The sequence below is a fragment of the Panthera tigris genome, chromosome A1, assembly GCF_018350195.1.
Source record: "Panthera tigris isolate Pti1 chromosome A1, P.tigris_Pti1_mat1.1, whole genome shotgun sequence".
In the NCBI taxonomy this organism is placed as follows: Eukaryota; Metazoa; Chordata; class Mammalia; order Carnivora; family Felidae; genus Panthera; species Panthera tigris.
Genome location: NC_056660.1, coordinates 209,665,181 through 209,678,104, shown reverse-complemented (window position 1 = coordinate 209,678,104; position 12,924 = coordinate 209,665,181). Strand labels below are relative to the sequence as shown.

General features: G+C 38.6%; 1 pseudogene; it reads right to left on the bottom strand.

Annotated features, from left to right (window-relative positions):
* Positions 1 to 1,513: 1,513 nt before the first annotated feature.
* Positions 1,514 to 12,924, bottom strand: part of LOC122230701 — a 31,900-nt pseudogene continuing 20,489 nt past the window's right edge.

Sequence of the window (12,924 nt, the reverse complement as noted above, 5' to 3'; positions counted from 1 at the left end):
CTCTGTCTTCTTACTTACTATTGATATGATCAGTCCTTTTAATTCTAACAAGTCAGGTAGATGTGCTATGGTTTTATTTTGCATTTCTCTAATGATTAATATGTCAAGTAACTGTTCATGTGATTACTGGCCATTTGCATATCTTCTTTTGTGAAGTGCCTGCTCAAATTTTTGTCCATGTTAGTACTGGTTAAAAGATTTGTTTGGATATCCTAGATACAAGTTATGATAATGCAAAACCAAATATGAGCATATAGTCATTTGAAAGTAAAATATATTATAAAAGAACCTACCAGAGAGGGAGCCTGGTGTCTAGTAAAGGATCTAAGAGTCAAAAAGAAGGAGGGGAGTGAGAGCTACAGACAATAGGATGGAGCCACCACACCAACCCTTATCAAAGAAACAAACAGCAAACAAAACAAAACAAAACAAACCCCGGTGTTTAAGGCACACTTTCCCCGTGTATGTTGCTAGGAATTGAATGTAATTCCTATACACTGAGGGTTACTTTCTATTTCTGCCACATTAGGATGGCAGAAAGATGTTCCTAAATCAACAAAGTCCAGGGAGCTGCCATACTCACTGGACCTGAGGCCCCAGAGCCTTGTGCAGAGGTCTGGGATCTGACATGAGGTCACCATGACTACATTTTTAAGAGTGGGAAACATAAGAAGGGAATTTTAAGAAGTGAAAACCACAGCATCAGCTGTGGCCCAAAAACAGGCTCCAGGCCTGACCAGCAAAGAGAGTGCTCTTTGCAGGGGAGGAGTCAGCACAGAGACCACGGGTGGAGTCCTGGGAGGGCCACCCCTGCCTAACTGCAGGACAGAGGCCAGGCTTCCTGAGCTTGAGGTGAGGTGAGAAGGAGACACAAGAGGAAGACCCAAAATGGAAACTGGCCAATATCCTTTGTCATATCATAAAAAGTGAGGATGGAGAAAGGTCAGAAAGCATGAGAAGTGTCCAGACAGCAAGGATGAAGTAAGCAGGGCCCTGTGTCTAGGGACAGGAAGTGCAGAGGAAGGCAGGGCTGTGTGCTGAAGGTCTGGGTCTGAGTGAGGAGTCTATTGATGAGGGACAAGTCAAGAAGCCAAGATAAAATTCACAGACACAAAAAGTAGAACAGGGACTGAGATTGTGGCGTGAGATGTGGGGGCAGGGATATGAGGAATCACTGTTTGATCAGCATGAAGTTTTAATTTGGGTTGATGACAGCAGTTCTGAAATGAGTGACAGTGATGTTTGCACAATGATGTCAATGTGCTTAATGCCACTGACTGTACACTTAATGGTTAGAATGGCAAATTTTATAGAATATATTTTTTACCACAACTTGAAAAAAGAATCCCAAGATTACATCATAAGAATTTCTAAACAGATGCAGTAAATGGTGAGGAAATATTTGTGTGCCACCCTCAGGTGTCAATATGGGGAGACACCAGGGCTGCCCTGTGCTGGGGAAAGCCTTCTAGAACCAGTGGCTCCCCAAACACCCATCAAGGCTGCACCCCCATCAGGCCTTCTTCAGCTTCCTGGCCCCACACAACCACCTGGCCACCATGCCCAGCAGCTTCCCGCAGAGCCACAGGGTGCCCAGGGTGACCACCAGCAGGAACAAGAAGACGTCCAGCAGGTACTGCTCATGCCACGGCTGCTGCAGGGCATGGGGCTTGAGGTGGGCCGCACCCCCTGTCTGGAGGATGTGGTCGGTCCAGCCCACCAGCCTCTGGGCAGGGGTCAGGGGGTGGGAGCGCCTGATGATGCTGGCGGCCACCGCTGCTGACTTGTACCTGTTGGCAGACCCAGAGGTGGGCGTTACTCATGTGGTCCCAGAAGTCTTAGAGACCTTGTATCACACACACTCTTCCCTCCACACACAGAAGACTCAGTTTCAAGGAAAAGTTGTTGGCCTGGTCTTGCCATAGTCTAACTGGTTCCACGGAAAGGTTTAAACTGGTCCCTCCACGCAAAGTTCCTTGCCTAGTGCTAAAGGTGCTAAACTATAAAACAGTGACCAAGCTGCAAGGAAAAGTCTCTACCCAGGAGGCTTAAGGTCGCTAAAGGAAAAAATATATATGAATATATGGGATGTAACATACCCACGACTCAGGGTAGATGTCCCTGAAATCCTAATAAGTTATTCAGTTAATCCTGGTTATCAGATCATTGTGCTGGATGGGAATTTACCTAAGACATCATGGGCCCTTTTACTGACTCAACAGAAATTCATCCCAACTTACTGTGTGGCAGGCCCTGTGTTAGTCCCTGGGGATGCAGGGGAAAGCAAGAGACACACTGGGCCATCCAGGGGAGCTTCCTCTCTACTTTCTAGTGTGAGTGACGCACAACAAATTAAAACGAAAGAAATGGGGTAGTTACTGATCCTGAGAAGTGTTAAGAAGGAAAAATGAATTATGATTGAAGGGGGTGAGAGAGAAGTGCATTTAGGACTGTCAGACAAAGATCACCTATCTGAGGAAAGGACATTGGACATGAGCCTGACTGCCATGAAGGAGCCAGTCCTGAGAGGAGAAGGAAGGATGTTCTAGGAAGCAGCACTGACAAAGCGCCTGAGGCAGGAAACAATTTGGCATATTAGAGGACAGAAAGGCAACCTCTGCCTCAGTGCAATTCTACTATAAGCAGCCCCAAAATCCCCTCAGAATCTTCACAACCCTTTTGGTAGAAAATTGTTCTTGGCATATAACCTAAATGCCTAGTCTTGCTCTCAGAGGAAATAGGTTAGCTGTTAGTATCATACTAATATCATTCTGTGTCCTGGAAGTTTCACTTTTGTTGCAAAAATGTGCCACACAGGGCCCTTCGTATTTCATATCTTCATTCAGCCTAAATGACGACAAGTTCAGAGAGCTCCATACCACTTGTCTTCCATGACTTTCTTCATCTTCAGAGCAAATGTCTTTGCCTTTATCTGCATAATCTGGATAGAGACACCAAACTTTTAGCTTCTACTCAGACCAAGTTTTCAGGCTGATCTCCAAGGATGGGAATCCCCACCATGGGCATACCATGTTGGATGGCCTCCATTATGCTATTCATCCCACCGTGGGTGACAAAAAAAAAGGATGCGTGGGTGAGCTGTTGTAAATCAGGAACAGATCAGAATATGTCAGGCTGAAATCTTTCAGAACACCAGGGAAAGCATCTCAACAATAAACATTAAAATAATAAAATTAAATAAGGCAAAATAAAATAAGATAAAAGGACACAAATAAATGGAATAAAGCCCAGGCTTACTGGGCTCTAAGACTTAATACTTTAATGATGTCATTACTATCCAAAATGATCTCAGATACCATGCAATCTCTATCAATAGTGAATAACATTTTGTTGCAGAAATAAATAACCTACTCTAAAATTCATATGAAACTTCAAAAGAACCTGAGTACACAAAACATCATTGACAAAAAGAAGAGTTGAAGGTCACACATTTCCAGATATCAAAATGTAATACAAAGCAACAATAATCAAAATAATGTGGTATTGGCATAAAGAGAGATATACACATACATGAATAAAAAACAAGATGTATATTTGGTCAAATAACTTATGACAGGGGCGCCTGGATAACTCAGTTGGTTAAGCATCTCACTCTTGATTTCCATTCAGGTCATGATCTCACAGTCGTGAAATTGAGCCCCATGATGGACTCCACACTGGGCATGGAGCCTGCTTAAGATTTTCTCTCTCCTTCTACCTCTCCCCCTCCCTCACTCACACTCTCTGTAGATGATAGATAGATAGATAGATAGATAGATAGATAGATAGATAGATGATAGACAGATTGATAAATAACTTATGACAAATGTGCCAAGACCATTCATAAAATAAAAGACAGTGTTTTCAATAAATGGTGTTGGAACACTGGATATCCACATACTAAAGATTGAGTTTGAACCAGTTTTATTATACCATACTCTAAATCAACATAAAATAGACTAGAGATCTAAAGGTATGAGTTAATAGTATAAAACTCTTAGCAAAAAATATAGGGAGAAATCTTCATGTCATTATATTTGGTAGTGATTTCTTCGATAAGACACCAATAGCACAGTCAACAAAATAAAAAATAGTGAAATTGTATTTCATAAAAAATAAAAACTTTAGGAATCAAAGGACACTATCAACATAGTAAAAGGGCAACCAAGGAAGTGGGAGAAATATTTGCAAGTCATATATCTGATAAAGGATTGATATCCAGATTAAATTAAGAACTATAACTCTCTCCAACCCCCCTATCAAAATCCAAAAATTGGCAAAGACTTGAACAGATATTTTTTCAAAGAAGATATATAAATGTCTAATAAGTTTATGAAATGGTAAGATTCACTAATCAGGGAAATTTTAATCTAACCATAATGCGACACCAATTCCCACCCATTAGGATGGCGAATAACAAAACTAAAACACACACACGCACACACACACACACACACACACACACACACACAAACAGAAAATGACAAGTGTTTGTGAAAGTATGGATAAATTGGAATCCTTGTGCGTTGTTGGTAGAAATGTAAATTTGTGCAGCCACTGTGAAAGACTATATGGCAGTTCCTCAAAAAATTAAATATTACAATTATATGCCTCAGAAACTCCATTTCTCAGTATATTCCCAAAAGAATTAAAAGCAGGGACTCAAACAAATATTTGTACGCTACTTTTCGTAGCAACATTATTCACAATAGCTAACATTGGAAGTAACCCAAGTGTCTATCAACAGATGAATAGATAAACAAATGTGGCATATACATACAATGAAATATTACTCAGCCTTAAAAAATAAAGAAATTTGGACACATGCTACAACATACATGAATCTTGAAGACATTATGCAAGGTGAAACAAGCCATCACAGAAGAGCATCTATTGTATGGTTCCACCTGCATAAGACACCTAGAATTGTCAAATTCATACAGAAAAAAGGAGAATAGTAGTTGCCAAGGTCTGGATGCAGAGAGGAAACGAGGAGTCACTGCTGAGTGCGTATGAAGTTTCAGTTTGGGAAGAGAAAAATGTTCTAGAGATGGAGGCAGGTAATGGTTGCACAACAATATGAAAGTTCTTAATGCCCCTGAACTGTACCCTTCAAAATGGCTAAAGTGGTAAAATTTATACTATGTCTGTTTGGCCACAACAGAAAACTTGGGAAATAAGAGAAGAAAAACTGTACAAAGCCAAAATCTGTTATCTCAAAGTTTATACACCTTCACTTCCATTATTCTCTTCTTTAATAACTCCTGTCTCACTTCCAAGACTTGACCTACCATCATGTCAGGTAAGATCTGTGTTTTGGCCTAGTCTTATTTATGCAATTGAATCGTCCACTCTGTGGTCTGGCCAGTGTCACCAAAGGAACCCAGCCTCATAGCCATCTTCCTTATATCTCCACACATGGGGCCCCCTGTTCTCTCAACTTGGTGTGTCTTCCTTCCCAGTTCTGTTTCTTCAGATTCACAGAGTGTAAAATATACAGCCCTTAATTTATTTTTCAGGGTTTCCAATAGACATTTCTTACTGACCCAAGGGTTAAATTCTCTATAACTCCATCTTAATATAATGTTGAAGAGTTTTTGCCAATTTATTCAACATTTATCACTTACTGTTAAGGGTCTACTTTGCTGTAGGTACAGTATTAAGTAGTGAATATTCAGCAGTAAGAAAATAGATATGGATCCTTCTCACATAGAGCAATCCAGCATTTAAACCAAAGTAAACATAAATATAATTTTTTTTTAAATGTCACCATGAACCAAAGTCCATTTTGCCCATGAACTATTCCCCCAACTTTTTCTGTTCACTCGGTGCAAGATCAGTAGGGAAAGAATAGAGACTTTAGTGCCTAGAAAGTCCAGGCCAGATATGGGCTTTTGCTGCTCTGAGATGAATGGTGTTGGAATATTATGTACATCACCTGAACATCTGTCCTCTCATTTATAAAACTGGAGATCATGACAGTTCTCCCAAGGTGGCACAATATATAATATATGAGATAATGTCCATATAATAGTAACCCAGTACCTACCTGTAGGCAACAGGCAACCACTAAACTTAGCTCTACTTCATTTTTATAACTATTAGAGCAGTGGTTATGAGTTCAGGCTCTGCATTCAGACCATGTGGGTAACATTTAAAACTTACAATACCTAGACCCACTCCCAGACCAATCAAATCAGAAAATCTAAGCTGAGTCAGGAACCAGGCCTCTATAAGAAGGAGACATTGGAGATAATGCCCACAGTTCTTGCTTTGAGTCGAAACAGTCCTAACCCGGTTATACTATGTCTTATTTTTTTAATATATCACATGGGTAACTTATCTCCACAAAAATTCATTCATGTGGTAGCCTCACACTCCATGATTATTTACTGTGATAATAAAAAATGAAAATTAAAATATTGATTTATTGATGGGGTGCCTGGGTGGCTCAGTTTGTTAAGTGTCTGACTTCAGCTCAGGTCATGATCTCATGGTTTGTGAATTCAAGCCCTGCATTGGGCTGTGCTGATAGCTTGGAGCCTGGAGCCTGCCTCGGATTCTGTGTCTCCCTCTTTCTGCCCCTCCCCTGCTTGTGCACTCTCTCTCTCTCTCTCTCTCTCCCTCTCTCTTTCTCTCCTCTCTCTCCCTCTCTCTCTCTCTCAAAAATGAATAAACGTTAAAAAAATGATAGATGATAGATAGATAGATAGATAGATAGATAGATAGATAGATTTATTGAAGCATTTTTACCACCAAGGCTAGGTCTATGGTAAGGCATAACAAGAGACCTGGGTATCATTATTTAAGAAGACCCTCAATCTCAGGGTCATGTGGGACCTAACAGTACTTCCATGACCATTGCAGGAAGTGTTTCCTTAAAAGTGGACCCTGGAATCAGCAAGATGGCAGAGTAGGAAGCCCTGGATGCTCCTTCCCCCTACAAACATGCCAGTTTAGCAACATTTCATGTTCAAATTTCCCTTGTAAGAAATCCAGAAACCAAATGAAAAGGTACTGCACCCAAGGAAAATGTTAACCAAACTCATGAGAGCTGGCAGATAGTTTTGAAAATACCCTATCACGAGAATCCCAGCATATGGCTATCCACATGAACAAGAATAAAATTGGACATTTACCTTACAGCATACAAAAAACTCAAAATGGATTAGAGAATTAAACATAATACCTGAACTACAAAGCTCTTAGAAGAAAACACAGGAGGGAAAACTTTATGGTATTGGTCTCCGCAATGATTTCAATGATATAGGACCACGAACAGGCATGCATAAATAAATAAATAAATAAACAAACAAACAAATAAATCAAACCAAAAAGCTTTACACAGCTAAAGGAATAATCAACAGACTAAAACACCCTAGAGAATGGAAAATATTAAAAACCATATCCTGAAAAGAGGTTAATCTCCAAAGTATACAGCATGGTCCACAAATCAATAGCAAAAGTGTAAAAAAATCCTAATAAACCTATTAAAAAATTGGCTAAGTACTTGAATACACATTTATCCAAAGATAAAGTACAAATGACCAAAAGATATATGAAAAAATCCTCAACCTAGTCATCAGGGAAATGCAAATCAAAACCACAATGAAGTGTCACTTCACACTTGTGGGTATGACTATTATCAAAAAAGCATACAGACAAGTGTTGAGGATATGGAGAAATTGTGGATATAACAAATATACATTGTTATTGGAAATGCAAAATGGTGCAGCCATTATGGAAAACAGTGTGGACATTCCTCAAAAATTTAGAAATAAAACTACCTTATTTATGATTTATCCAACTGATTTCTGTGTATATAGTCGTGAAAACAAAATCAGGATCTCAAAGAGATATCTGCACTCCCACATTCATTGTAGCACTATTTGTGATAGCTAAGATGAGAAAACCACCAAAATATCCATCAAAAGATGAATAAAGAAATTGTGGTGTGCGCACACACACACACACACACAAAATGGAATACTATTTAATTTTTAAAAAGGAGGAAATTTTTCAGTATGTGAAAACATGGATGAACCTTTATCACTTTATGCTAAGTGATGTAAGCCAGAAAACAAACATTGCATGATTTCAATTATATAAGACATCTAAAAGTCAAATTCATAGAATTAAAAGTAGTCTTTAATTTCCAGGGGTTGGGGGAAGGGGTAATGACTAGTTACTACTCAAAGGAAAAAGAGTTACAGGTAAGTGAGATGAATAAGATCTAGAGATCTGAGGTAAATATGGTACCTACAGTCAATAATTCTGTGTTGTATGGGGCTCCTGGGTGGATCAGTCAGTTGAGTGTCTGACTCTTCATTTTGGCTCATGTCATGATCTCATGGTTTGTGGGATCGAGCTCCGTGCCCAGCTCTGAACTGATAGCACAGAGCCTGCTTAGGATTCTCTCTTTCTCTCTCTTTCTACCCCTCCCCCATTCGCAAGTTTGCACCCACTCTCTTTTTCTCAAAGTAAATGGATAAACCTAAAATAATAATAATTATACTTAAATGTTGGGCTGTTAGAAATTTGTTCAGAGGGTAGATCTCATATTACCTATTTTGATCACAGTAAAATAAAAGATAATAGAATAGAAAAAATAAAAATAATAATTAAATTAAATTAAATTAGTATATCTTAGGTGTTTTGCTTGTCTCACTCTATTTCACTCTCAGTTCCCACTGGGAAGGGAACCACCAACTCTGCACTAAAGAGTTTTGCAAGAGGTCCACATTAAGAGCTAAGGTTTCATTTACTTGTGGTACTTGTAACAGGTCTAGCCACTAAGCCTCCAACATACACAGTGTTGGGAAGCAGGGGCCTAGCAAATTCAAGGGCAAAGTCAGAGTTAACAAATCACAGCTCTGATTTCTTTAGAAGATGAGACAAAACCAGCCTAGAGCCTTCCAGAAATGTTCCTTGATGGTGTTGTCAAACATAGTCTGGATTCGCCATTGTCTCATGAAGAAATCAAAGAACATCAGAAAATTCCTCACTCTGCCCCAGAAGTCCATGTGATCAGTTAGCAAGGAATGGAACACTAGAACATAAGACACAAACAAGGCTTTGTAGCCCATGGTCCACACTTCCAAATGGTGTGGGAAGAACTGACACAAATGGCTTCCCAAGCATCTCAGCAACCAGGAAAGAACAGAAGTCAAATGCTTCAACAAATACCAGATCAAAGTTCTCATTTGTTTAAGGAACCCATGATATTGCCTCTCCTTAGCAATCACTGCATCGAATTTCCAGTTGTTCCATTAACTTTACAAAGCCATCAAGTGCTTCTCTGTAAAGAAAAAAAATAATGATGACAAATATTCACTGGAGATGTTAATTTCACAATACTTAGGAGAATCTTTGACTCAAAGAAAATACTCCAGTTATGTAAGACCACATCTGGCAGCTGCCCACCTATGTTACGAGTGTCCAATGAGTACTCTACTCTGGTCACTCTGCTCCAAGTGTTTCTGCTTCCTAAAATGTTTTCCCTTTTCCTCCTCCCCCTTCTCCAGCCAATCATTCGCACCCACCATCCAGCCAATTCAAGAGCCTTCTGCTTTGGAAGTCATCTCTGACTGTAGCAGACCTCACAGTTCCATATCTACCTGACACATTCTGTGATGCTCTCTTTAATTTTCATCTGTATACTGACTGTTTATGAGTGACTGTCTTGTTTCCCAGCCTAACTGTGGAAGTAACTTGGTAGCAGAGTCTGTCAATGTTGATAATATAGCCCTTTTTTGTTCTTTAAATTTTGTACAGTCTACATTTGAAAGATTGCTTCACACAAGGAACTTTGTGATGATAATATTAGAATCCCAATTCTAAGCTGAATACAAGGTTTCTATCTTTCTAGCCTATGAGGTAAACAATTTAAAACAATAAATAAATAAATAAATACATACATACATACATACATACATACCTATTTGAAGCTTATCATTAACCTTTCTATTTCATGCTTGCTGGAGTAGTCAAAGTAGTTAATGCTAAAATTTTACTGATACCTAAATAAGATGCTGTCTATGGCCCTATTCTCCTTCAATGCTTTTGCAGCAGTGCCTCCAAAGAAAATGACCCTTTTCGCACAACAAATGAGCAAAGAAAATGACCCTTTTTGTACAACATTTGAACAAGTAGATGAGAATTCTCCTGACCAGAGTTTACAGGTACAGGTGATTTGGAAACCCATGGGCCTCCTACTTGAATGAAGGACTGAGAGAATCAATGGCCCAGCAAACCTGTTACCTGTACAACACTGCACCATGTCAGCTCACTTAAGGAAGGCCCTTAGGTGAGAACTCATTAGCAATATGCAGATGTCTACCTGGGGATTCAAATCAACTTCATGTGACAACAGATGATTAGCTGAAATTATTCTCTATTATATTTTTAAAATATTTTACATAATGAATGATTGCTACATATTGAGGATAAATTCAAAATATAAAGTACAAATTCCTCAAAGTAGAGCATTAATCTCATTTGAAATTAAATTAATAAATTTAACAAAATATAGGAAAGCACTTTTCTCAGTGTATTGCACCATTTTTAACAAGAATGTACAGCCAGTCTTTGAAGTATCAAGCTGGGGAGCAGAGGCAAGACATACTTAAAAATTATGAATAACACAAGATGACAAAGACAAAGTTTCAAATGAATATTTTAGATCAGATCCCTTATAAACGAGAGAAGTGGGTCTTCTAGTAAGTAATAAAAAGTAAGGAAAAAGACTTTATGGAAAATGCTGAATATTAGAACCACCTTGACAATTGAATACAATTTTAAGGAAACAGGGGAGATAGGGTTAGGCTACTATAATTAATCAAAAAAGCATACATTTGTTTGCTCTAATGTCAAAGAGGAAGAACTTTCTATAGATCCCAGGCAATGATAACAACTCTCAGGCTAACCTCTCATTGTATATCATCAAGGTATTTGGTTTTTTAAATGAGCTTAAAAGACAATGGCTCAAGGTATAAAAAATCAGTGCTTATAAGATTTTTCCATTCTTGAATTTATGTAAGAAGAAGAGAAGAAAAGTAAGTAAAAAAAAAAAATGGTGGCTCTGATTTGCCTACCAACAATGGAAAATTAAGTTGTCTACCCCAACTTCTCCATTGGGGAGATTATATACACAAAGGCTATATAGGTGAAGTGTTGCCAAGAAGATCCAGAAGGAAGAATCCCCCACGCTATACAGAAATACCTCCATGCTTTCAGTGGAAGAGGCACAGTACACAGACTGAATGAGTGGGAGTGCAAAACTCATCTACTTCATCCAATCACTGCCATCCATCATTGATCTCCCCATCTATCCACTCATACATTCATGCATCTATTTCTTCTCTTAAATTCACTCCAAGTGTCCATGCATTCAACCATTCATTTGTTTCATTAAAATGTCAAGTCTTTCTTTCAGAGAATAAAAGAAATTACCTGCTATGCAAAGCTTCTGTCATAAAAAAAGTTAAAACTTTTCTTTATTTCTTTTTCATAATCTTCAGTGGGAGGCCAACTGATAACTTGGTATGGTTTTTCATTCTTTTCTTTAAAAATGTAAAAATGATAGGGAAAGATATAATTATCTCACACACCCCAGATTAATATTAGCATGATACCACAGTATTTTTATTCTAAAAGGTTTATATATACTTGAATGTTTGCTTTTTGAAGTATTTTTGTTGCTGTCGTTCTTTTGCTTGCCTTCTCATTTCTTCAATCATAGGACCTGATAATAATTATTGAGAAATTTACAATGATTCCATCATTTTTATTCAATTTAAGGTACTGGAAGTTTCTATTTAAAACTTTCACTTAAAGGTATAACTATTCTTCATTTTACAAGTGAGAAAACAAAGATGAATGGAGTGTCAAATAATTTATCAAGATTGAACATATAGTGAATAGTATATTTTTTACTTAAATACAGATCTTTTATGGGGTGCCTGGGTGGCTAGTCAGTTAAGGATCCGACTTAGGCTCAGGTCATGATCTCATGGTTTGTGGGTTCAAGCTCTGCATCAGGTTCTGTGCTGACAGCTCAGACCCTGGAGCCTGCTTCATATTCTGTGTCCCCCTCTCTCTCTGCCCTTCCCCTGCTTGCACTCCCCCTCTTTCTCTCTCTCTCAAAAATAGATAAACATCAAAAAAATTAAATGCACATCTTTTATTATCTTAGCTCCCCAGTCCTTTCTTTTTTAGAAAAAACAGTATTTCTTAAAGGTGTTAACATGCAAAGGTTTTTATTCTGCCAAAAAAAATGCCAAGGCTGAGTTAAAAATACTGGTCCTGTGGCTAGCTCAGAGCCTGGAGCTTGCTTCAGATTCTGTGTCTCCCTCTCTCTCTCTGCCCCTCCCCGACTTGTGCTCTATCTCTCTCTGTCTCTAAAAAATAAATAAAAACATTACAAAAAAAAATTTTTTTAATGTAGTCCTGTGCAGCCCTACTTAACATCCTGGAATTTCCCCTATAATTCATATATAACAGACTCTGACCATTTTTCAGGTTGGACTGCTGACAACTTTCAAATTATACCTTCTTAATCTTCTCAACTGGGCAAACTGAGAAGAAAGCCTCAATATGCCCTCCCTTGTGTTAACAAGATTTTCAAGCCAAGCAAGCCAGACCCAAGTAGGGGAATCCTCAGCTCCATCCCACTCAAAAACTTCCATAAATGACATTTAGAGAGAAAAGAATGAATTTAGCCTTTAAGTGGCCCTGGTCATGTGTGTCACATAAACCTGTTTTTTGTGTTAGATTGGATTGTATTTCTGGATTCCAGCATGAACTGTGATTGACACTAGGCTAGGTGGAACCCTGTGACCAATGGTTGTGTGTCTAAGTCAGGCACTGCCCCTATTAGAAACAGTCCCCCGTGTAGGACTGATTCCAATTTACAAGCCTACTGAA